Below are 20,354 nucleotides of genomic sequence, written 5' to 3'. Positions count from 1 at the left end.
CTACATTCTCAGAACATTAGGAGAGGCTAGGACCTGGGTCCCACTACTTGAGCACTAGCACCTTAACAAACATCTCCTGGAGCGACAGAACACAAAAACCCTCTAAGGGACAAAAATAACTGCATGCACGTGCCGTTATGAACAGGAAGACACAAAAAGGTGCCAGCCCACTGCCACCTCTGAGGTGTCAGGAGCAAAAGCTGGGAGCCGCGTATGGTCCTTGCACGTGGCAATACCAAGGTGGCGGGCAGACTCCCTGAGCCACCCGTCTGGCCTGACCCACCGATGCACCCCACCCTTATCGGTTTAAAGAATCAATCTGCCCTCCTCCTAAGAGCAAACAAGAGCACCTGTTACTTGTTTTTGCTCCTTCATCCTATAGCACAAGTCTCAGTGAAACCTTGCTTGAATTCCTTCTGTGGTGTCTTACCAATTTCTGTTGATTGATGAGTTCAAGGACCCCAAACACTCAATTACATAGTATAATCTCTTTTTAACCTTCATTTAATCTTAGTTCTATGAATAACTATACATTTACTGCACACACTCATCCTTACTGCAATGTCTCTTTAGTTGCTTTGCTATATGAAGCTGGTTCTTTAGTAGATTCGAGGGCTCTGGAACACTCTACAAAAACAGAGTAATAAAGATGGGACCATTATTTTTTTTTTCCTTTTGCCTCAAGGCTCCAGGTTGGTTTAGCATCAAACTGTTATTAATTCTCAGTTCAGTTCAGTTGCTCAGTGATGTCCGACTCTGTGACCCCATGAATCGCAGCACGCCAGGCCTCCCTGTCCATCACCAACTCCCAGAGTTCACTCAGACTCACGTCCATAGAGTCAGTGATGCCATCCAGCCATCTCATCCTCTGTCGTCCCCTTCTCCTCCTGCCCCCAATCCCTCCCAGCATCAGAGTCTTTTCCAGTGAGTCAACTCTTCGCATGAGGTGGCCAAAGTACTACCTTTATCTAAAAATTTGACATTTCGCTCATCAAGGTTTCTGGCATTAATTTTCTTTTTGAAAAATTATTCCATTAACATCTCATTCATCCTGATAACTGAGTGGTTTGGTGCGCATGAGATTTGTGCGGCAGGCCAGCGCCTTTCCTGCCTCTCCCGCTTCTAACCCGGAGTAGGAGCTTCTGCTGCCCGTGATCTTTACTGTTCCCATGCTACTTAATTTTGACTCCACTCCTTATAGTTCATGGCAACTGTGGGGTTCAGTCCCAGTAAAGCCCTAAGGGCTCAGTGAGAACTCAGAGATTTTCATGCCTCACCTTAGACTCTGCCTCATTCAGTGTGGAGTTTGCAAAGTCCGTCCGGCATCCTACACCTAGGCTCTGCCATAGGTCATTTGGCTCCTGTACCACGCATGCGTCGGACTCTGCTGGGAACGGGGCGGTGCGGGCTCGCTCGCCTCCTGTACTGAGCATGCGCAGGGCCTCAGCGGTCCCAGTACACTGCCCCTTCTTGCAACTTTCCCCGCACTCACGGTGACGCTGGGGAGGGTCACGGCTGTTGTGCCCCACTTGTACTTTGTGGAATCAGAGGGATACTGTGTCATTAAGTCTTGCTGTGAATACTGCCGCTGGGTTTTGGTTTAAATGTCTCATGGCTCCATCTGTGCTTTTGCTCCTTGGAAGAAAAGCTATGACAAACCTAGACAGCATATTAAAAAGCAGAGACATTATTTGCCAACAAAAGTCCGTCTAGTCAAAGCTGTGGTTTTTCCAGTCGTCATGTATGGATGTGAGAGTTGGACTACAAAGAAGGCTGAGCACCGAAGAATTGATGCTTTGGAACTGTGGGGTTGGAGAAGACTCTTGAGAGTCCTTGGACTGCAAGGAGATCCAACCAGTCCATCCTAAAGAAAATCAGTCCTGGGATTTCTTTGGAAGGAATGATGCTGAAGTTGAAGCTCCAGTACTTTGGCCACCTGATGTGAAGAACTGTCTCATTGGAAAAGACCCTGATTATGGGAAAGATTGAAGGTAGGAGGAGAAGGGGATGACAGAGGATGAGATGGTTGGATGGCATCACCGACTCGATGGATATAAGTTTGAGCAAGCTCCAGGAGATGGTGAGGGACAGGGAAGCCTGGCGTGCTGCAGTCCATGGGTTGCAAAGAGTCAGACACGACTGAGTGACTGGACAACAACAATATTTATGTGGGGATTCTGGTCAACAAAAATTATACTCCCATGAACACTGCCATCTTTTCAGAATTCTTAAATTTATTTTGTTTTAAAAAGGATATTTTAAAAGAAAAAATGGGGGACGAGAATTGTTTTTTTATGTACAGAAAGCATTTAAAAAATACATTAAAAAAAAAAACCCAACAAAAGAGTACTTTTGCTCAAGGCCTAGGCATGCTCTCTCTGTGGACAAGGGAGATTATAACTGCTGGGAGGTGACAGCTCCTGGTCCAGGCAGGATGTAGACCAGGCAGTCTAAATACCCTTGTGCTATAAACACCCAGATATGTGATCACCTGGGCAAGCTCAGAGGAGAGAATGGAAAAGGCCTGTGAGTGAGGTTCAGTTCAGTTCAGTTCAGTTCAGTTCAGTTCAGTCGCTCAGTCGTGTCCGACTCTTTGTGACGCCATGAATCGCAGCACACCAGCCCTCCCTGTCCATCACCAAGTCCCGGAGTTCACTCAGACTCACGTCCATCGAGTCCGTGATGCCATCCAGCCATCTCATCCTCTGTCGTCCCCTTCTCCTCCTGCCCCCAATCCCTCCCAGCATCAGAGTCTTTTCCAATGAGTCAACTCTTCACGTGAGGTGGCCAAGTACTGGAGCTTCAGCTTTAGCATCATTCCTTCCAAAGAAATCCCAGGGTTGATCTCCTTCAGAATGGACTGGTTGGATCTCCTTGCAGTCCAAGGGACTCTCAAGAGTCTTCTCCAACACCACAGTTCAAAAGCATTAATTCTTCGGTGCTCAGCCTTCTTCACAGTCCAACTCTCACATCCATACATGACCACTGGAAAAACCATAGCCTTGACTACACGGACCTTAGTCAGCAAAGTAATGTCTCTGCTTTTGAATATACTAACTAGGTTGGTCATAACTTTTCTTCCAAGGAGTAAGCGTCTTTTAATTTCATGGCTGCAATCACCATCTGCAGTGATTTTGGAGCCCAAAAAAAATAAAGTCTGCCACTGTTTCCACTGTTTCCCCATCTATTTCCCATGAAGTGATGAGACTGGATGCCGAATGTTGAGCTTTAAGCCAACTTTTTCGCTCTCCTCTTTCACTTTCATCAAGAAGCTTTTAGCTCCTCTTCACTTTCTGCCATAAGGGTGGTGTCATCCGCGTATCTGAGGTTATTGATATTTCTCCTGGCTATCTTGATTCCAGCTTGTGTTTCTTCCAGTCCAGTGTTTCTCATGATGTACTCTGCATATAAGTTAAATAAGCAGGGTGACAATATACAGCCTTGATGTACTCTTTTTCCTATTTAGAACCAGTCTGTTGTTCCATGTCCAGTTCTAACTGTTGCTTCCTGACCTGCATACAGATTTCTCAAGAGGCAGGTCAGGCGGTCTGTATTCCCATCTCTTTCAGAATTTTCCACAGTTTATTGTGATCCACAGAGTCTAAGGCTTTGGCATAGTCAATAAAGCAGAAATAGATGTTTTTCTGGAACTCTCTTGCTTTTTCCATGACACAGCGGATGTTGGCAATTTGATCTCTGGTTCCTCTGCCTTTTCTAAAACCAGCTTGAACATCAGGGAGTTCACGGTTCATGTATTGCTGAAGTCTGGCTTGGAGAATTTTGAGCATTACTTTACTAGCATGTGAGATAAGTGCAATTGTGCGGTAGTTTGAGCATTCTTTTGCATTGCCTTTCTTTGGGATTGGAATGAAAACTGACCTTTTCCAGTCCTGTGGCCACTGCTGAGTTTTCCAAATTTGCTGGCATATTGAGTGCAGCACTTTCACAGCATCATCTTTCAGGATTTGAAACAGCTCAACTGGAATTCCATCACCTCCACTAGCTTTGTTCATAGTGATGCTCTCTAAGGTCCACTTGACTTCACATTCCAGGATGTCTGGCTCTAGATTAGTAATCACATCATCATGATTATCTGGGTTGTGAAGATCTTTTTTGTACAGTTCTTCCGTGTATTCTTGCCACCTCTTCTTAATATCTTCTGCTTCTGTTAGGTCCATACCATTTCTGTCCTTTATTGAGCCCATCCTTGCATAAAATGTTCCCTTGGTATCTCTAATTTTCTTGAAGAGATCTCTAGTCTTTCCCATTCTGTTGTTTTCCTCTATTTCTTTGCATTGATCACTGAAGAAGCCTTTTTCATCTCTTCTTGCTATTATTTGGAACTCTGCATTCAGATGCTTATATCTTTCCTTTTCTCCTTTGCTTTTTGCCTCTCCTTTTCACAGCTATTTGTAAGGCCTCCCCAGACAGCCATTTTGCTTTTTTGCATTTCTTTTCCATGGGGATGGTCTTGATCCCTGTCTCCTGTACAATGTCGTGAACCTCATTCCATAGTTCATCAGGCACTCAGCTTCCCTGCCTTCTGATGGGAGAGGAGGTAGGGATCAGAGATGGAGACCACCCCCCCCAACACACACACACACACACACACACACACACACACACATAAAGCCAAGTCTGCTGGTGGGTTGTGCCCCTAATAGAAGGTTGAGTAGAAAACATTCCACTCACTGAGGAAACTGTCATGTAGGTTCTGGGTGAGGAGGAAGAGACTCCTCTGGGGGGATAATCACTAGGCCTATGCTGTGGACTGAACATTTATGTGCCCCAGATTCCTACGCTGACATCTTGACCCCTGAGGTGATGGTATCAGGACGTGGGCCTTTGGGAGGCGGTTAGGTCAGAAGGCAGAGGCGTCATGAAGGGATGAGTGTCCTTGTAAAAGAGGCCTGAGAGCCCTCTTGTGCCTTCTGACAGGGGAGGACACACCAGAAGTATGAACCTGTGAACCAGAAAGTGGGCCTCACCAGATGGGGACCTGCCGCACCTGGTCTTGGACTCCCAGCACCTACAACTGTGAGAAAGGAATCCCTGTTGTTTGGGTGCCACCCAGTCCGTGGTCTCTGTTACAACTGCCCAAACGGAATAGGAAGCCTGTGAGTCAGGCAGCCAGTGTCTGGTTCTAAGTGCTATCAACATTAGGAAACAGAGGAAATCGATGGAGTGGGGGAGGGGGGCCACTTTGTTTTAACTTGGATGATAAGTGAAGTCTTTATATTGGGAGGAACAGGAATGAAATATTATTTACAGAGAATTCTATATGTCCATTTCCAAAGGGATTGAAAATGCACTGGAGAAAATTCAATGTCCTTTTCTGATTAAAAACCAAAATAGCACTTTAAAAAATGGTCATAAGTCAACAGCCCATATATATATATGGGTTCCCTCACGGCTTAGACAGTAAAGAATCTGCCTGTAGTGCACGAGACCCAGGTTTGATCCCTGGGTTGATCTCTGGAGGAGGGAATGGCTATCCACTCCAGTATTCTTGCCTGGAGAATCCCACTGACATAGGAGCCTGGTGGGCTGCAGTCCACGGGGTCGCAAAGACTCAGACACAGCTGATCAACTAACACTTTCACACACACACACACACACATATATATAAACACATATATATGTATATAAGTATGTATGTATAGAAACCTGGCTTCCCAGGTGACTCAGTGGGTAAAGAATCCGTCTATAATGCCAGAGATGAGATGCAGGAGACATGAGTTCAATCCCTGGGTTGGGAAGATCCCCTGGAGAAGGGCATGGCAACCCACTCCAGTATTCTTACCTGGAGAATCCCCATGAACAGAGGAGCCTGGTGAATTACAGTCCACGGGGTCAATTAGAGGTAGACACAATGGAAATGACTGAATGCAAAGCCAGCAAGGGTCAACTATCACCAAAATGTGCCTTGATCTCCCCATGAAAAAGAGTCAGCAGTTACTACAAATGGGAGGATAAGAACCCCAAGACCATCATGAACTAGGATAATTTGATAAAGCTATCAGAGAAATTCCTAGGAATTGGTCAAAGGCCTAAATATCATGTTAGAACCATAAGTGAATAGGATACTATGAAAAAAAAAAAAACCAGGAAAATTAGAAAAACAAAGTAAGATAAAAACAATTTCTAGAACTGAAAACCAGTGCCATGGAAATTAGAACTCTATTGGATGGATTAGATAGCAGATTAAACACGGTTGAAGATAGAACCAGTGACCCAGAATATTGCAGAAAGATACAGTGATGGAAAATAAAAAGAGGGCAAGAGCATGAAATACGTATATAGAGAGTCTAATGTACATGGGATTTTAGGATGAGAAATGGGTGGAGTGGTGAAAGGACATAATTTGAAGTTTTTAGAATGTTTGAAAGACAAGGATCTGCAGATTCCAGTCCTGAGCAGAAAAAATAAAAACAAACTTGCCCTTGCCCTACAGTGATGGTCTGTAGAATACTAAAGACAGTTGAGGACTTTATCACAGAGGAGGGAAGCCTGATAACTATGAGAATGAACAGCAGGCCGGTCAGCAGCCACAGTTCAGGGCAGGACACAGGGAATGGCATCTTCAGATTCCAAGGGAAACGGATGCTTCTCATTCTAAACAACCACTCAGAAATAAAAGCAAAATAGGGATCTTTTCAGACAAAAAAGAGTAAGAGTGTTTGCCTCTCTCACGCTCTCACTGAGCATGAGGAATGATGTATTTGAAGAAGTAAATGCATCCCAGAAGGAAGGAGTGGAGAACAGAGACATGGAGGCAGGAATGGAGTGAGTGCAGGGCTACCTTAGACAGTCATTGACTGTGTAAAATAACCAGGGATTATTAACAATAATCATGACTGATTAGAAGACATAAACCTCTGTGGTTCAGTGTTGTGTCCTGACTATCACCTGCCAACCTACCAGGGTTCAGAAAGCCTGAGCTGAGGTTGGGAGTGCATTACAGCTATTTATATAATAATTAATCATATCTATTCATAGAATAAAGAATTATATACCATGAAAAAGTGGAGTTTATTCCTGGAATGCAAGAATGCTTCAACCTAGGAAAACGCTTTGGTGTAACACACCACATTAGCAGAATGAAGGGAAAAAACACTACCATTTCAATTAGTGCAGAAAAAGCAACTGAAAAAACTCAACAGCCTTTCATGATTAAAAAAAAAACACTCAACAAGTTTGAAGGAAATTACCTTGACATAATCAATGCCGTGTATGTAAAACCCAGAGCTGTCACACTCAGTGGTTAAAAACTGACAAGTGTTCCTTTGAGAATCAGGAACTTTTTAAGAATGCTAGGTTTCACCACTCCTATGCAACATAGCACTGGTAGTTTTAGCCATAGCAGTTAGGGCCAGGAGACAGTGAGGTCCTGACTTTGGCTGTCCCGAACAGATCTCCCACTTTACCAACTCCCTCTGACACCTACTGCCCACCTTCGTTTTGTCTCCTCGGGAGTCAGGGTCATTTCTACTGTCTTACGAGCAGACCCCTTGTCACCCCCAAATTCAGTTCACACAGATGTGACAACATGATTGAAAAATATCTCATGCGATGCATAGATTGTCAAAGGTGTTTTACACAGATAGATGCTTATGGATGGATGGAGGAAGAGAAGAGAGACAAAGGAGGACAGAGATAGGAGGTTGGATGCATACATTTCCACGTCTTTACGCGCCATAAGGGACAATTCCCAGTCAGTGGGTCACCTTACATTTGTTATTTATAGTGGATTTTCATTAACTGGACATGGAACAACAGACTGGTTCCAAATAGGAAAAGGAGTACATCAAGGCTGTATATTGTCACTCTGCTTATTTAACTTATATGCAGACTACATCATGAGAAATGCTGGGCTGGATGAAGCACAAGATGGAATCAAGATTGCCGGGAGAAATATCAATAACCTCAGATATGCAGATGACACCACCCTTATGGCAGAAAGCGAACAAGAGCTAAAAAGCCTCTTGATGAAAGTGAAGAGAGTGAAAAGTTGGCTTAAAGCTCAACATTAAAAAAACTAAGATCTTGGCATCTGGTCCCATCACTTCATGGCAAATAGATGGGGAAACAGTGGAAACAGTGGCAGATTTTATTTTGGGGGGCTGCAAAATCACTGCAGATGGTGATTGCAGCCATGAAATTAAAAGACGCTTACTCCTTGGAAGGAAAGTTATGATCAACCTAGACAGCATATTAAAAAGCAGAGACATTACTCTTCCAACAAAAGTCCATCTAGTCAAGGCTATGGTTTTTCCTGTGGTCATGTATGGATGTGAGAGTTGGACTATAAAGAAAGCTGAGCGCCGAAGAATTGATGCTTTTGAACTGTGGTGTTGGAGAAGACTCTTGAGAGTCCCTTGGACTGCAAGGTGATCCAGCCAGTCCATCCTAAAGGAAATCAGTCCTGAATATTCATTGGAAGGACTGATGTTGAAGCTGAAACTCCAATCCTTTGGCCACCTGATGCGAAGAACTGACTCATTGGAAAAGACTGATGCTGGGAAAGATTAAAGGTAGGAGGAGAAGGGGATGACAGAGGATGAGATGGTTGGATGGCATCACTGACTCAATGGACATGAGTCTGAGTGAACTCTGGGAGTTGGTGATGGACAGGGAGGCCTGGCGTGCTGCGATTCATGGGGTCGCAAAGAGTTGGACACAACTGAGTGACTGAACTGAACTGAACTGAACTGAACTGAATTAACTTTACATTTGTTATTATAGTGGATTTTCATTAACTTCAAAATAACTTTGAAGAAGAAAATGGATATATCTGAAAGAAATATTGTAAGTTTATAAAACATGTTCTGAGGAAGGCTAACTTGGAAAGGGCCACTTTTGGATTGGATTGGTGTGTTTGTCGTAAGCAGCTACACACTGCCCTCTGGTGGCCTTATGAGATATGGCATGAGTGCTTCAGGGCTCCAGCTTTTTGCCCACCAAAGAAGCGGATTCGCAAGCTTAACAGACTTTCACAGTCCTGCTGTTAGAGCAAACCAAATTCAGTAAGACTCAGAGTTTTGGAAGTGCCTTCTAGTGGAAGTTATTGCCTTGTCTATGACACAACAGGCCACTTCCCAAGTGCACTGTTTCAGGGAGTGTTGATTGAGTACCAGACCCTGGGTCCGCAGCAGAAGACAGGAGGCTGCTGTCTCAGGGGCCCTGCAGTGGGAGGGGGGGCGTGGGACGTGCTGGGTTCCCTGGTCTGCATCCCAGCGCTGCGTGTCTGGTGAGGAGAAATTAGTTTATCCAACTAAAGAAGTTGATGGCACTTCTCTGTTTATATTAACAATAAGAGATTTTAGAAAATTAAAAACTTGTAACTCAACATATCTGTGTAAAATCATCCAAACTTATATAGAGTTAAAAAATGGGATTACTTTATATTACCAGTCACTTAATAGGAGTAGTTATTCCATCCATTTAAAGTTTTAGAATTTATGGATTTAATGGCTGCATAATATTCCTTACGATTTCTTGTACTTCAATTCAGTTTAGTTCAGTCGCTCAGTCGTGTCCGACTGTTTAGGACCCCATGGACTGCAGCATGCCAGGCCTCCCTGTCCATCACCAACTCCCCAAGTTTACCCAAACTCATGTCCAGTGAGTCGGTGATGCCATCCAGCCATCTCATCCTCTGTTGTCCCCTTTTCTTCCTGCCTTCTGTCTTACCCAGCATCAGGGTCTTTTCCAATGAATCAGCTCTTCACATCAAGTGGCCAAAGTATTGGAGCTTCAGCTTCATCATCAGTCCTTCCAATGAATATTCAGGACTGATTTCCTTTAGAATGGTCTGGCTGGATCTCCTTGCAGTCCAAGGGACTCTCAAGAGTCTTCTCCAACCCCACAGTTCAAAAGCGTCAATTCTTCGGCGCTCAGCTTTCTTTATAGTCCGATTGGAAGAGACCAGAACAACTGTGTGGACTTTGGGGAGGCTGCTTAGAGCAGACACAGCTGAAGGGGCCTTTTTGCCCTTCACTTGTCCTTTCTCCTGCCTCAGAAATGAAGACATGGTGGCTGGTCAAGGCTGGTCCTCCAGCAGCCGTTTTGTGCCAAAGAGACAGATAGCCACAGGGTTGGACACTAGCTAAAAGTGCTGGGGCCGAAAGACAGTTATGGGCTGACTGCTGTGGAGTGCAGTTGAAGGCCAGTGAACTTCCCTGTAGCTCAGACAGTAAAGAATCTGCCTGCAACGCAGGATACCCAGGTTTGATTCCTCGGTTGGTAGATCCTCTGGAGAAGGGAATGGCAACCCACTCCAGTATCCTTGCCTGGAGAATCCCATGGACATAGGACCCTGGCAGGCTAGTCTGTGGCGTCGCAAAGAGTCAGACATGACTGAGCAACTAACACTGCTATGAACAGCTTCATTCATAAGAAAGGAAGACACTTCCCTCTTGCCTGTGCCTATGGTACTCTGGGTTTTCTGCTATATTCGGGAAATATGGGCATTGCCAATTCATTTTGATGTATGGCAAAAACCATCACAGTATTGTAAAGTAGTTATCCTCCAATTAAAAAAAAACACAAAAACCCTTTCTGCTTATACAAATTCCACTCAGAATTTCCCCTGAGTGGAATACATCCAAGGCCATGGCTCTGACTTCTTATTCAATCAAATTTAGAATTTTTAAACTTTAAATAAATTTAAAAAATTTTTAACATTTTTATTTAACCAAAAAAATAAATTCAAATGTTCATCAGTCTCCTCATATACTTGGCCAGACACAACAAGCCACAAGTTATATGTCACCATTGATATGAAAAATCAGGAATCGATAAATCCATAGACAATTAAGGATTATTGGGGGTATCCCAGTGCTGAAGATGAGAGGAATGAGGAGTGACGGATACATACAGAGTTCCCCACGGATTCAAATGTTCTGGAATAGATAGAAAAGGAGTTACATAGCCTTGTGAATGTACTTAATACCACTTACTTGTACAATATAAAATGATCGAAGAATTAAATTGTAAGTGTACTTTATATCGTAAAATAACCCCTGTAGTATATGTAATTTAAAAATATTTTAAAAGTGGAATAACAGGGGAAGGGGAGGAAGCCTCCAGGGCTGCTGCTGGTCTGGGGGCAGGGACCTGAAGACTGCACGTGGGGCGCTCCTGGCTGATCTGAGAGCAGCTCCGGAGATGTCAGGGGAGGCGCTGGCTGTGGCACCTGAGTAAACAGAACTGGCTCTGCTGTGGTCTCTAGAGTCAGGACCCAGAGCTGGACGACCCTTTGGGGCCAAGAGCTGGTGCCGAAGCCATGATGTCTCTGGAGCTGGGGTGACTTAAGCTCTGAACTGAGGCTGCTGAGGACACTGGCTGAGGTTGTAGAGGAGGCGCGAGGTCAGGCTTCCGTGACGATTCACGCTGCTGGCATCTTGTCTGGATCTAGGATTGGAGCCTGTGTAGGTGTTTTCTAGCCTTCAGCGTAACTGAGAACAAGGGCAGGAGCAAGCTGTCTCACTCTGGAATTGGAACTGGCGTATTTTCTTGATCTGGCCCTTGAGCTTGAATGAGGGCTGTGGCTTGAGCTTGCTCTGGCTCGAGCTGCAGTGGGCAGTAGAGGTGCAGGAGCTTCAGGTCCTGAGGGGCTCCCAGAGTTGTTCTGCAGCTGGCGGGGTAGCTCCAAGAAAATATCAACAGGACTGCTTTTCCACGTGCCTTCCAGAGAGGAAATTTCTCAGTGCCAATCGATGAAGACTCAGTACAAGATGCCAGAAAGCCTTCCTGATTGCAGTCCAGGGCAATAGTGATCTGAGCCTCCTCGTTGCTCCTGGCCCATTCCAGCCTCGGGAGGCTCTGCTCTCTGTGGCCCAGTGCCTGCCTGGGCCACACTTACTTCCATCACCATCCAGAGTCCTCCTCACCATCACCCTCTGCTTCAGTGGGGTCCAGGTGCTCCAGGAGAAGGTGGGCATGGTGCTCCAGGTCTGAGCCAGGCATGCTGAGCTCTAGGGAAGCTAATAGCTTCTTCATGCAGGGAAATTCCAGGGACTGATGGAAATCCTCAGGGTCATAGTGCAATTAGGTACCCAGGATGGAGGACGTGGCCCTGGGTGGGGAGGGAAGGCAGTTGGGAAAAAGAGTCAAGAGGCCTGGCCTATCCTTCCTCCACTGTGATGTGTGCAGTCCAGGGCTCTGCCAGCCCCCGGCCATCCATAGACCCCACATCTCTATGCAGCTCTTTGTTCAACCAAAGCCCATTTGGGTTTTCAGCTGGTGCAGGGGCCCCCTGCCCTCATCAGAGTAAGGCAGGGTGTACCCATACCTAGAGGAGGCCAGGAAGGTGTCACATGGACCATGCTGATGGCCAGTGTGACAATGTGACCCTTGGTGGGGTGGAAGCCCTGGAGGGTAGGACTGCTGTCTGCTCGGTGCCTTAGTGATGGTCATTCCTAGAAAAATGCCTGCACCTGGTAGGCCTTCCTAGTTCTTTGAAGAATGAATGAGCCCTGCTGTCCCCATCACACAAATCTCAGTGGTCTGGGCTATACTACCTGCCCCCAGGGATCCCTGCTGTCACTCACTCGGGACAGGGAACCCCGAGTGGGATTCACCTCTCAAATGGGAAGATAGTTCAGTCAAGTCCAGTGAATAGTTCAGTGACAAATGAGGCAGAGACTCTCTCATGGGGAGCAGGAAAACGACAGCTCAGCATGACTGCAGCCCCTCCTGCGACATTTCCACGCGGCCAGGTCTCCAGAAGCACTTTCCATGAAGGACCCACTTAGTTCCTACAGTCACCCTAGGGGCCTGGTCCTTTCTTCACCCCAGTGTGCAGAGGGGCAAGCTGAGGCTCGGACAGGTGGACTGACCTTCCCACTTCTGACAGCTAGTAGATGGCTGGGTCTCCAATGTTCCAGGAGGGGCAGAGTGCTCACCTTGTGAACAGAGGCCCAGCACTTGCTGGGTGGTTGCAAGGCTCTGTAGGTGCTCAGGGATAGGGGGCGGGAGACGGGGTGGCCGCCCAGGAAGGCAGGCTCCAGGCTGCCCACCAGCTGCTCCAGCCTGGCTGCCTGGACGTGCAGGGCCCCTGCCTGTTCACTGCGGATGCATTTCCCCCCTGGGGTGGACTCTCCTCCTCTGAGGAGAGTCAGAGGCAGCACCATGGACACGAGGAGGCTTGGGGCAAGTCCCTAAAGCCTCAGGGACTTGTGGTAAGAGGTGGGACAGGAGTGCCTTCAGCAGAATTCTCCTGGCATCAGCAGTGGAATTGGCGGCAGGCCAGTTCAGTGTATTAGGCTCTCAGGGTAATTTGTAGCACACAATACTGAGAGCTCCTTTCTGTGTTAACTGTATCATCCCTGTGATTGTTATCAAAATATGCCATTCCAGGGGAAGAACACAGAGGCTGATCCCAGGGTGGGAGGGATCAGGACTGTCAGGCCAACAAGGACACCTGAGGATGGAGTTAAAATAGGAAAATCTGTAGAAAAATGCAGAAACACCCTTGACTTCATATGAAGTGAATCCTGTCAACCATGTGGTCACTGACTGCGTCTGGACAAGGCAGGGCCTGGGCCGTGAAGACAGGGGGAGGGGAGCTGGGGCCCAGGGTCCTTTGGGAGCGGGACTCTAGGAGGGAGCCCAGAGGAGGCCAGGGTGGCTCTGGGGTCCAGGCTGCTCCTCCCTGGCACTCACCCTGAGCCCGCCCTGGGCTCTGCTGCTGGTGGGGGGCACCTCCTGTGGGGAGAGGGAGCAGGGGGCTCCATGCACGGGCTGCTGTGCCTTCTCCTGTGTGGAGCCCTGCGGACATAGTGCCCAGCGGTCAGAGCTCTGTCTGGCTGTCTGCGCTGGTTCTCAGACCCACCAGCCATCTCCACTCTGCACACACACACCGCCTCTGCACAGACCTCCTCAAGGACGGAAAACAGTTGACGACCTGGGGGCTTTGGATTCACGCTGGCACAGATCACAGGCACCTCAGGAATCTGCTTTTCCCCCACCAGCCCCATCCTCGGGTGCAACCACGACAGCACCACCTGTTACCAAGTCCTCACCAACCCATCCCCGTCCAGAGGGGAAGCCCCTCAAGCCCCCTTCCCCCACAGGAGACCAGGGGATGTGGAGCTGCCCAGAGAGGGCTCCCGGGGGTGGCCAGGCCTGGACTGCCTGCTCGCGGCCACCTTGTGTTACCTTAGGTGACCTCCTGGTAAATGACCTGAGGCATCGGGGTTGAGGGCTGAACCACTGTCCACAGCATCTGAGAACCACTCCAGTATGGCGGCACCTCAAAAAATTACATAAAACTACTACAGGATCAAGCAATTTCACTCCTGAATATATATTTAAAGAAAACAAAAAACCAATCTGAAAAGCTATATGTGCCCCAATTTTCATAGGAGCATTATTTACAATAGCTTAGATACAGAAGCAATCTAAGTGTCCGGCAACAGACGGATGAATAAAATAGATATGTTCATATAGAAGAGAATACTACTCAGCCATGAAAAATGAAATTTGCTATTTGTAACCACATGGATGGACCTGGAAGATACTATGCTTAGTGAAATAAGCCAGACAGAGAAAGATAAACATTGTATGTTATCACTTAGATGTGGAATCTAAAAAATAAAACAACCAATTGTATATAATGAAATGGAAACAGACTCAGATATAGAGAACAAACTAGCTGTTACTAGTTGAGAGTGGGAAGGGGAGGGACTGGATCGGGGTAAAGGATTAAAAGCCAGAAACTACTACGTGGAAAATAAATAAGCTGTGTGTTGTTAGGAATTTTATACGAATGTTTTAAATTTAAACAAGGTCCTGTATTATGGGGACTTTTCAGGATTCCAGGGCTCGAGTAAAGCTACAATTGTCAAATAATTGCAAAGCTTTCTGCGAGCTCAAGGGGACATCTCCTTGGGCCATTCCTATTGAGTATGTCACCTTTCAAGAAAGTGTTCTGTTCAGAGTCTCTGTGCTTTCTCGATTGAAGTTTTGTTACTTTTTCAGAAAGTTATTCATGTAGCCTAACATGTCAAGTATATAGGCAGGAAATTGTTCATTGCCTTTTTTAATAATTCTTTTTTTTTGGTACAGTATGTCTTTATTCAAAGTAAACTAATTTTTGTTGGCTTGACAGGGTTCACCTATTTCTGAGTAGTAAGCCAATACTTTGCTTTTCCAGAAATCAGGACTTAGTTGTATCCATCAAGCATAGTATTTGCTTTTTAATTGGTTATTTTAGATTTTCCAAATTATATTCCTCAACCATTGCCAATCTTTAAAAGTTTGCTTTCAATGCTTAGCGTGAATGCTTGTTTTGTATAATCTCAATCTTGCAAAAAAAAAAAAGTTCAGGTTTTTACCAAAAAAAAAAAAAAAAAAAAGAACAGCTAACATGAAGCAAACAGACACCAGGAATGAGAGTATAGTAAGTGACAAATGGAAGAATATATTTTCAACACAGATAAGACAAAGAGTTAAAATCAAGTCCATACAAAGAATTCCACAAATTTAGGGGAAAAAATAGGATAACTGCTAAAAGGCAGAACAGAAAACTCAAATCTGAGGAACTGCCAGGCTCTGGCCTCAAAGGCATCTTAGCAAGTCATAATAAAAGCAGCGTTTAGTGACTTCCAGCCACGCACTTTTATGTAAATATCTAAAAATTATAGCACGTTTTGCCTGGCATTAAATGCACCTCTTTCACCACGGAAACTATTACAGCATACTCTTCAACATGAAACGCTGAGCACAGCTCTTTGTGTTTTTCCTGTAGGAGACAGGATCTTGATTGGATAATTACAATCACATGGGTTCTAAGGGAGGCACCACTTTATACCTCAGCTAAGCTGAGAAAGCTTAGTTTTCTCCAATTAACCCAATGATACAAGATGCTGGGGGTGCTGAGAAAGCTCCTTCAAGGAGAGGCTGGGGACAAATCCTTGTTATATGGTAGATATCATGATATACTTATAGTGAACCCCTAGGAAATCAGAGGTTCATTTTCCCTTGGCTGTTTGTTGATGGTGGTAGTCGCAACTGGCTTCTCACGATGGTGGTTTGGTCGCGAGGAAGGAAGGCTCCTTCTCGCTACCGCTCACTTCATTCCAGTCTTTCCTCTCTCTACCTCTCCGATCAGGAGCAGCGCAACTCACCTGGTGCTTTACGGCAGGCTCAGCAGCAGAACCAGGACGATGGACTTTCCAGGGCACCAGGGGCTTCTTGCTACCAGTTAAGACTGGGGAACACAGCTTGTAATCATTCATTCTGTGCTTCTTCATTCACAGTTTCATGGATGTATAAATGAGGTACGAAAAATGGCACATATTTAAAGTGTGAAGTTCAAGGACATTTGACATATGTTCAGTTCAGTTCGCTCAGTCCTGTCCGAGTCTTTGCAACCCCATGGACTGCAGCATGGCAGGCCTCCCTGTCCATCACCAACTCCTGGAGTTTACCCAAACCCATGTCCATTGAGTTGGTGATGCCATCCAACTATCTCACCCTCTGTCGTCCCCTTCTCCTCCTGCCCTCAGTCTTTTCAAGCATCAGGGTCTTTTCCAATGAGTCAGCTCTTCACATCAAGTGGCCAAAGTATTGGAGTTTCAGCTTCAACATCAGTCCTTCCAATGAACACCCAGGACTGATCGCCTTTAGGATGGATTGGTTGGATCTCCTTGCAGTCCAAGGAAACTCTCAAGAGTTTTCTCCAACACCACAGTTCAAAAGCATCAATTCTTCGGCGCTCAGCTTTCTTTATAGTCCAACTCTCACATCCATACACGACCACTGGAAAAACCACAGCCTTGACTAAACAGACCTTTGTTGACAATGTCTCTGCTTTTTAATATGCTGTCTAGGTTGGTCATAACTTTCCTTCCAAGGAGTAAGCGTCTTTTAATTTCATGGCTGCAGTTACCATCCGCAGTGATTTTGGAGCCCCCCAAAACAAAGTCAGCCACTGTTTCCACTGTTTCCCTATCTATTTCCCATGAAGTGATGGGACCAGATGCCATGATCTTCGTTTTCTGAATGTTGAGCTTTAAGCCAACTTTTTCACTCTCCTCTTTCACCTTCATCAAGAGGCGCTTTAGTTCTTCTTCACTTTCTGCCATAAGGGTGGTATCATCTGCATATCTGAGGTGATTGATATTTCTCCCAGCAATCTTGATTCCAGCTTGTGCTTCCTCCAGCCCAGCATTTCTCATGATGTACTCTGCATATAACTTAAATCAGCAGAGTGACAGTATACAGCCTTGATGTATTCATTTTCCTATTTGGAGCCAGTCTGTTGTTCCATGTCCAGTTCTAACTGTTGCTTCCTGACCTACATACAGGATTCTCAAGAGGCAGGTCAGGTGGTCTGGTATTCCCATCTCTTTCAGAATTTTCCACAGTTTATTGTGATCCACAGAGTCAAAGGCTTTGGAATAGTCAATAAAGCAGAAATAGATGTTTTTCTGGAATTCTCTTGCTCTTTCCATAATCCAGCAGATGTTGGCAATTTGATGTCTGGTTCCTCTGCCTTTTCTAAAACCAGCTTGAACATCTGGAAGTTCACGGTTCACGTACTGCTGAAGCCTGGCTTGGAGAATTTTGAGCATTACTTTACTAGCGTGTGAGATGAGTGCAATTGTGCGGTAGTTTGAGCATTCTTTGGCATTGCCGTTCTTTGGGATTGGAGCGTCAGCCTAATTAACATAAAAAACATACCTATTACCCCCAAAAGTGTCTCATGCTCCTTTGTAATCCATACCTCCCTCCCTCCCATCCCCAGTCAATCATTAATCTGCTTTCTTCCACTAGGATAACACTGTATTTTATATAAATGACATCTTACTGTATCTGGCTGCTTTCATTCAGCATAAATATTTTGAGACTTAAAAATAAGCTACAACACAGGAAATATAGCTAATATTTTAAATAACTTTGAATGGAGTATAATCTCTAAAATTTTGAATCACTATGTTGAGTACTGAGACCAGTATAATATTGTAAATAGACTATACTTCCATAAAAAAGAATACCCTTGTAACTCACCATGCAGGCCAAGAAATTGTACTTTTCCATCAACCCCAGAACAACCTCCCTCTGTCCCCTCCCAAACTCAACCACCTCCCTACTTCCAAAACGGCTCATTGTCCTGACTTTTATGGTCATTCATCTCCTTGAGTTTCTTTATAGTTTTTGTCACCCAGAGTGCTCTCTCGACCCTGTGGATGAGACTTGCTCATTTTATTGATGTCTTTTAAGTCTCTTTTAGCCTGTAAGTTCCTTCTCCATCCCTTTCTTACAGTGTAGCCGTGGAAGAACTGGAGCCTTTGCCCCCTACAGAACTTTCCAGTCAGGATTTTGCAGACTGTGTTCTCTGCAAATGTTCTCTTCATCTCTGCAGGATGAAGTTCAGCACCTCCTTCTGTTCTCTACATTTCCTGCAGATTTTCACGTGTATTCAGAGGCTTGATCAGGCTCAGGATGGAGATTTTTGAGGAGACTCTAGGGACTGATGTTGCTCTTTCATCAAGGGCTGTGTATCATGTTTGTCTTTTTTGGAGATGTTAGCAGAGAGGATGGTCAGTGCTGACGGTCATTGATCCATTTGCGGGTGAAAATGATATTCTAACAACATCATTTCTCTTTCATTTATCAGCTGGATTAATTTTATAGAGAGACACTCCCCTTCATCTACTGTTTGGTCACCTGGCGGAACGGTTCATAGGGGAAAGGTAGCTTAGATGCGTCTTTCTTTTCATTTATTAATTTTTTTTCCCAGAGAATCTGAAAAATCTCACTCCAGGGTTTCCTGAAGCAGAACACCTGCGGAGTCAACACAGCAGGAGAACGTCTTTCTCTGTGAACTGTCTTCAGTCAAGTGAGCTGGCTACAGGGCTGTCACTAGCATGTGGGTGCCTGGTTATAGGGGTTCCGAGTTCTGCTGGAATCTGTTTTCAGAAAGTGACTTCATTTCCTGGGGTCCCCTTGCTTGAATCCCCTCCTCATACAGCACCTCTACGCACAGCCCTCTGGGCTGCAGACTCCTCAGCCCCTTCTCCATGCAAACCCACATCTCACATAGTTACACCCACAGCCCTCTCCACAGTCTCCAGAGAGGGTCTGTGTGTGACTTCGAGGAGACAGACCTGGTATCTGGACTCATCTCCTTGTTTGTACCTCATCTCCACCCTGAAAAGGCACTGTGTCTCTCAAAGCCTGTCTGTCTCCCGCCTGCACTGGGGGAATGATTCCAGCATGTTCTAGGGATGTCCTTAGGTACAGTTGGGTTGTGCTCATCTCTCAGTCGTGTCTGACTCTCTGCGGCCCTGTGGATCGTAGCCCGCCAGGCTTCTCTGTCCGTGGGATTCTCCAGGCGAGGATACTAGTGTGGGTAGTCATTCCCGTCTCCAGCATAGGTGTGATAAGAACTCAAAACACGTGGGAGCGATGTCACATGTAGGCTGTACGCCCAGCCCTCCTCTTCTTCCCTGGCCTTTTCTGTCCCCCTTCTGATCACATCACATAAGCCTTGTTCAGTGCCACTGTGCACATCTGTGTGGGTGCACGTGTGTGTTTGCACCAGTGTGTGCTCTCTGGAGGCCGGAAGAAGACTCCTGCCCAGAGAGGGATGGGCAAGAGCTTCCTAGGATTTTAGGGTTTCTAATTTCCAGAGTAAACTCGAGAAGAGGGGTTCCAGCCTTGGCCTGGGAGGTGAGAACCTGGTGACCCAAGGCCACACAGGGAACAGGAGCTGGAGCTGGGTTGACAGATGCAGACAGCCTGGCTCCAGTGTCCACACTCACAGCCACGGCGCTGGCTGTGGAGAGATGGCAGCCTTCACGGGGCACACAGCCTGGCAGGCCTGGCTTCTCTGGCGGCGGGATACACGGGGGCCCAGGGACAGGCTGGCAGAGGACGGGCTGCCATCCCCAGAGAGACTTGCCAGTCTCAGTTGCTGCTCCCTTTCTCTTCCTGTCCTTGAAGGCCTCTCCCCAAGAGGCATTTTAGATGAATGCCTCAGGCTCGCTCCCTGAGGCCGGCTGGAATGTTTCCTCTTAGCCCAACCCCAGTGAACACAGAGTCAGCTTCACCAGGAGCAAGAGGATTTTGTCAGCTAGGGTAGGAAGATCCTCAGCCTTGCTCAAAATCCTCTGAGTAGCAGCTTCTCCCAGTGACTTCATCAGGAAAGTGGATCAGAGATGATCTAATCTCACAAGGGTCTAGGTGTCAATTGGGCCCAGACTGCCTTCTGGAGCTCTCTTCCACCCCTGCCCACCATGTCCCTGCAGCAGCGGCACCTGCTCAAATCAGAACCCTGGGTCTCTGTCTGCCCCCTCTTTCCTCCTCATCTCCACAGGCAATCAGCTCATCCCCTGTCCCTG

Source organism: Ovis aries, chromosome 25 (genome assembly GCF_016772045.2).
Source record: "Ovis aries strain OAR_USU_Benz2616 breed Rambouillet chromosome 25, ARS-UI_Ramb_v3.0, whole genome shotgun sequence".
Taxonomy (NCBI): domain Eukaryota; kingdom Metazoa; phylum Chordata; class Mammalia; order Artiodactyla; family Bovidae; genus Ovis; species Ovis aries.
Note: the sequence above shows the minus strand (reverse complement) of the source record.